Source organism: Mizuhopecten yessoensis, unplaced genomic scaffold, assembly GCF_002113885.1.
Source record: "Mizuhopecten yessoensis strain PY_sf001 unplaced genomic scaffold, ASM211388v2 scaffold5181, whole genome shotgun sequence".
Classification (NCBI taxonomy): domain Eukaryota; kingdom Metazoa; phylum Mollusca; class Bivalvia; order Pectinida; family Pectinidae; genus Mizuhopecten; species Mizuhopecten yessoensis.
Genome location: NW_018405920.1, coordinates 157,148 through 163,153, shown reverse-complemented (window position 1 = coordinate 163,153; position 6,006 = coordinate 157,148).

Below are 6,006 nucleotides of genomic sequence, written 5' to 3'. Positions count from 1 at the left end.
CATTTAAGATCCACAAAGCGAATGGAACATTACGTGGCAGCCATAAGGGTGTGAAATAATGTTAACCTTTAATTTGCATTGCTTTGTTTATGTATTTATGTTTTTCTTTATTCCATAACTTATCAAAAAATCGACAACATCGACCAGGTTACAATTGACTATTGGTTGATGTCCACTCATAGCAGAGAGGACAAACAAGACCTATAGGAGCCAGCTGGTTCATATTAAAGTTGAAACGACATTGTTGAAAATATTTGATGTGTCATTTAATGTTTTATACTGTTCATTTTCGACGCCAAAACAATTGCAAATCCTATCCGAAACTATAGCATTTGTGCCTTAGCGGTCACCTGAGTTAAATTATATTCCAACTAAGTTTGCCCTTTTAAATTAAGTCAGAAGTGTTATTTCCCAATATAAACCAAGGAGAACAGATGACCAAAGGGTAATAAAATTAACAATTTATAAAATGCACGTAAGGGCATTTCCATCCATAAAAGAAATTTAAATATTGTACATGATACATGAAATATTGACCCACCCCTTCAGTCCCTGGGGCAAAGATGGATCGTGTTTTTCATATCGCCATCTCTCACAATTATTCCAGCCAAGTTTGAATAATTTCTTGCAGAGATTAGATAAAATATACCAAAAGTGTTATATACCTGACTAAACTTGAGTAAACTTAACCAAAGGGGAGCAGATGACCTGGTGGATACTGTCATTTACAATTTAGGTGATGTACCTAAGGACCTTCTATCCATGAAGAGTCTTTGTTTGTAAAACCTTCGAAGTCTGATAAAAAAAAATTCTTTTAACTTTTAACCATTTTCCCCATTTGGGCCCAACACCCTCAGTCCCTTTAATTACTATCTGGCATCGTAATCATTCCAACCAAGTTTGAACAATTTTCTGCTGAAAATGGACATATACCCAAAAGTGTTATTCCCCTATATAAACTATAAAATGTCAACTTAACCCCCTCCCTAAGCGAGAATGGATAGTCCGGGATAATGAAATTTGATAAATAGATAAAGCCCCTGACGGGATTTTCATCCTTGCACTGAATTTGATCGTGCTTCATCTGAGTCTGAAGAACAAGGTTTTTTGAAATATTGGTTAAATTTCCATTTGGGGCCCCGCCCTGGCCCCTGGGGGTCGGGGTAGGAGTCCTAATTTTACAATGTAATACTCTCGTCCACCAAAGATGATTCTGACAAAGTTTGAATAATTTCCTGCTGAAAATGAACAAAATATACCCAAAAGTGTTACTTCCCTATATAAACTATAGTAAAGTTTACCCACTCCAGAAGGAAGAACGGTAGGCCCGGGGTTAATGAAATTTAAAATCTATTTAAAGCCTCTGATGATCTTGTCATACATGCAGAGAAATTGACTGTAGTATCTCTGGGCCTGGAGCAGAAGGTGTTTGAAATATTGGTTAATTTTCCTTGGGGCCCCGCCCTGACCCCTGGGGTTTGGGTAGGTATCCCAATTTTACAATTGTGTAGCCTCATCTACCAGGAATGATTCTGACCAAGTTTTAAAAAAATCCATCTACTGGTTCTTGAGAAGAAGTTGAAAATGTAAAACATTTACGAACGACGCAAAGCAAAGCTCAGGTGACCTTTAAGTGTTTTACGATCGGCTTACCTTGATGATATGAAACGATTAGTCGTCATTAGAGAAGAACTAGTTGATAATGTTAAGTTATTTGCCGATAATACATCTGTATATGGCCTGTTTGAATGGGGGGGAGACAAGAAGCCGCTAGGAACTTCAAAGTAGTTCTAAGAAAAATATTCTATTTGAGTAAAGCATTGGAGAAGACAATTTAACTCAGATAAAACTGTTATTCTCCTATTTTCAAGCCAGAATGATTCTGAGCCATTGAATATAATCAGCATGATTATTCTATCTATTATTGTCTTATTCGTTAATTCTATCTAGGAAATATATTACAAAATTACAATGATTGAATACACTAAAAATGATGAAATGTAGAATTGATAGAAATTCTTGTGAGATATGAACTACACTTATATGGCCACTTTCAGCTTATTCAAATATCGTATGGGTAAAGTATATTCGGAGAAAGTACATCGTCTTAGAATATGTCAATCTTGAAACATCAGGAGATGTCAATGGATTAGGTAGGGAACACCGGTATAAAAAGGTTCATACAGAGAGACTGCATGACTTTGTCGTGCTAAGTAAGAGGAGAAACATTTTTGTTTCTATTTGTTTAACAAGAAATGCCCCCCATGTATATGACTTGATTCCTGTCAATAAAAACTATGAAAACTATCATTTTCGTCAAAATAGACCGTTTTGTGTGTCAATTCTTTCTCGATTTATCTAATACAAGTGTTTTCCGAAAATCAAAATCGAACACCACATTTTATCTGTTGCCCTCAATGACTTCAATAAGCCACATAAAGTATATACTTATCTGATCTGGATTCTCAATCAGCATGTAAAACGTATTTGTAAATATCAAAGTGACAGAAATAATATACAATGTACTTTACGCTGGTATCACGCGTGCAGTTTACCTATAGATACTTACCTTATTGCTTAGATCCAGCTATCATTCTGTGTTGAGGCTATTTATGTTGCACTTACTGCTGCACCATAACTACAATAGCTTGTGACGACGAACTGTATGGATGAACATATAGACCGTTTTAGAACACAAATTGAGATCGATTTGATTATGTCATTCGACGTCATATCAGATTTATTCTTTCAATTAAACAAAAAAGTAACTTGTTTATGTACCTACAAAATCAGCCGAAGATTTGGTGAAACAAAGCGGCAGTACTAATAACCCTGAGAATGTGAGTAGCTGATTCCACAAACACTTCATTAAATATCTTTGTTCGTTAAATATTTAATACATATATACATGGTAAAGGATGAAATGATCCATATATCCTCCGTTCAATATTGCATAATTTCAATGGGGGGTATGCAGGTGCTGTCTTATCTTAACAAGCCCGGCTAATATTTCCATTAGTGTATGCATGCGTGTCGACGCGTTTGTGTCGGAGATGTATGTGGTTCTTTTTTTGTGTGACTTCGATATTTCAATCGAACAATCCGTAGATACACCATTAAGCAACTCAGCTATAATAGATAAAATGACAAAATCGATTCTGTGTCCCTAACAAGTGTATATAATGATATTCCGTACACTTCGTCGTCACCAGCAATTGCGTAAAGGATGCATTAATAAGTGAGCCCAGTTAAACATAAACATTCTCGTCATACAAAGACACAATCGAAAATCGATACGAAAATCGCGGGTACCTTGGAGATAGCAAAACTAAACTTCGAGCTGGTAGCTGTCCAAACACGTACAGGTAGAACGTACACGGGACATGGCGAGGGTTATATAACGGGTCCTTGGTACTAGCACGTCAAACAGTCTATTATGACGAGTTTACAACTATCATTATTATTATGGACAGGCCTGAATATTTGTATAGATAGGGGTAACAGATATGGGTCTACATTTAATTGACATGTACCACCCTTGCTTTTATATAAAGGTAAAATATGAGCATTTTCCAGACGGTACGAAGTTAACCTGAGGAGATACTTATTGAATATCAGATAAAGAGGTCTCACAACAGATTGCGTGACTCTTTCAAATGAATTTATCAGGGATGGTGTGAGAACCACCATGTATATTGGTATTAAGTAGATGTAGTTGGTAATTAGGAATGCCCCGTTTCGTTATGTCTATTGTTGAGAAGTTGTGTTGTGGGAAGGGACAGCCTGTGGATATAATAATATTAATATAATAATACACAACATTTATATAGCGCCCTATATCATTTGTAGAATTACTCTTTACAACATATGAATAATAGTATTAGTTGTAATTGATAAATAGAAAAGGTTTACAATCACTATAATACATTAAACAAGCAGACAATGTGCACATAAATGAATAAATAAAGGATTGTATGTACATATAACGTCTATGCAAAGAGCCTTAAATGCGGACGTGAAGAGGTGAGTTTTTGTGTCCTTCTTTAATTTAGCCAGGGTATTTGACTTTCTAATAGCAAATGGTAAGCGATTCCACAATGTGGCCGAAACCCTCCCAAAGCACCGGTTTCCAAAGCTCACAGTACGAGATTTTGGGACACACAACAATTATTCTGTCTCCAACTGCAGTGATCATGACGGCTGGTAAAGGGTAACAAGCTAGCTCCTGTAGGTACTAGGGATATGTTCCATTCAGTGTCATGTATGTGTTCATCAAACTTTTGTACTGCAACCTTTATCGTACAGGTAACCAGTGCAATGAATATAGCACTGGTGTGATGTGCTCTCTCTTTCGAGTACGAGTAACCAGACGAGCTGCAGCATTCTGGACCCTCTGCAGACGACTAGTTAGTTTGTCAGATAAACCACAGAGCGGGACATTACCGTAATCCAACCGAGGGGTAACAAGTGAATGCACAAAAATCTCGCATACATCCGCAGTTTCATACTCTGGTAGTTACAGGATTTGGCAATAGCGTTAACTTGTTTCTCCATGTTCAGTTAACTATCAAAGTATACCCCTGGGTTTTTACAACCTGGGACAGTCTCAATAGTTCTGGCACCAACCTTGAGCTGGAAAGCCATTGCTTACTGAAAGTTTCGGGAAACGACGACTAGTTCTGTCTTTTCCTGATTATTTGATCACCAGAGAAGACTTTCATTTTTTGCATGAAGAGCTTATCAGATCTGTTAACATTAAACCTTACCAAGAACTTCAATTCCACTTTCAGATATATCGGCGGGGTGTTATCTATAAATAGCAAGAAGCTCGTTAAACACGTTTATCGTATATACTCTTTTTACTGGTAATATAGGACATTACAAACACTTCTACCTTGGCCAGTGTTTTTTTCGATCTTTACTTACAACTGACTGACAAGGAGATATTACTACTAAGTCTGTGCTGTACGATAAAGATGATGTTTAGGATTTTCTTGATATTAACGTTCCTGATTCACCAATCTACGGTAATGACATGTTGCAGATAATTCGATTTTCGAAAGCTAGCTCCGAATATCTGGATTTCCGTGATAGATGTTTACTGTTTACAACACTAGGAAGGTTTCCAGAGGTGCAGGTTTACAAAGTCCATAGGCAAGTTTTATGGATGACAACGTTATTTCATTAGAAAGTATTGCTTTCCCTTGCATGATATGAAGGTCAATCAGTTTGGTATCAGTGGGCTTTGTGGTTTTGTGGTCACATCCCTTTCTTGATTTGAAGATTACTTTGATTTTACTTAGATTTATATGGTGGGTTTCATCGAATAAAGTGAAGACGAGCTACCCTTTCGGAACACCTAATTTAACCAATATTTACTCTGCGGTTTCATTGCAGAAAGTGAAGAAGGCTACCCTTTCCGAACACCTAGTCACCCTACCTTAACCTGGCATGATACATTGGTGACACAAACTGACAAAATTACTAAGGGGTGATACTCCTTTTGTCTTTTGACAAAGGACCAGAATGTATTGGGGTTATGCTCGGCCTCTGGGGTAATGCTGTTTTACACATAAGTGCCATGTGCCCTTCGGATGGTCTTCTAGCATGTTGACTTCAGGTGTTTGTATCGCCTCATGAATATCTCTGGCCTTGCCCGTCGCAATGGCTTTTTCAGTGGCTCTGTACTCTGTCGTGTTAGGTGTCTAGTATAGGTATCCATCCAGGGTGTGGTAAGTCTTTAACGTGTGAGTTCGCCTGGAATGTCCAGTAATGCTAATATGCTGTTCCTGAATGCAGTCTACATAATGTTAATATTCCGGAATTCTTCAGCTTCAAATGAGTTTACAAAGTGAACTCTGCCATTTTTTTTTTCAAATTTGGAAGATCGCCTTTGTCCCACAGATGGATCTTTCTTTCAGTTGGTTTAATAATCAATCATTGGTTGAGTTAGTGTGTCAACCAAGACTAAGCCATGGTCTCCAACTCAAGGAATTGATTGGCATT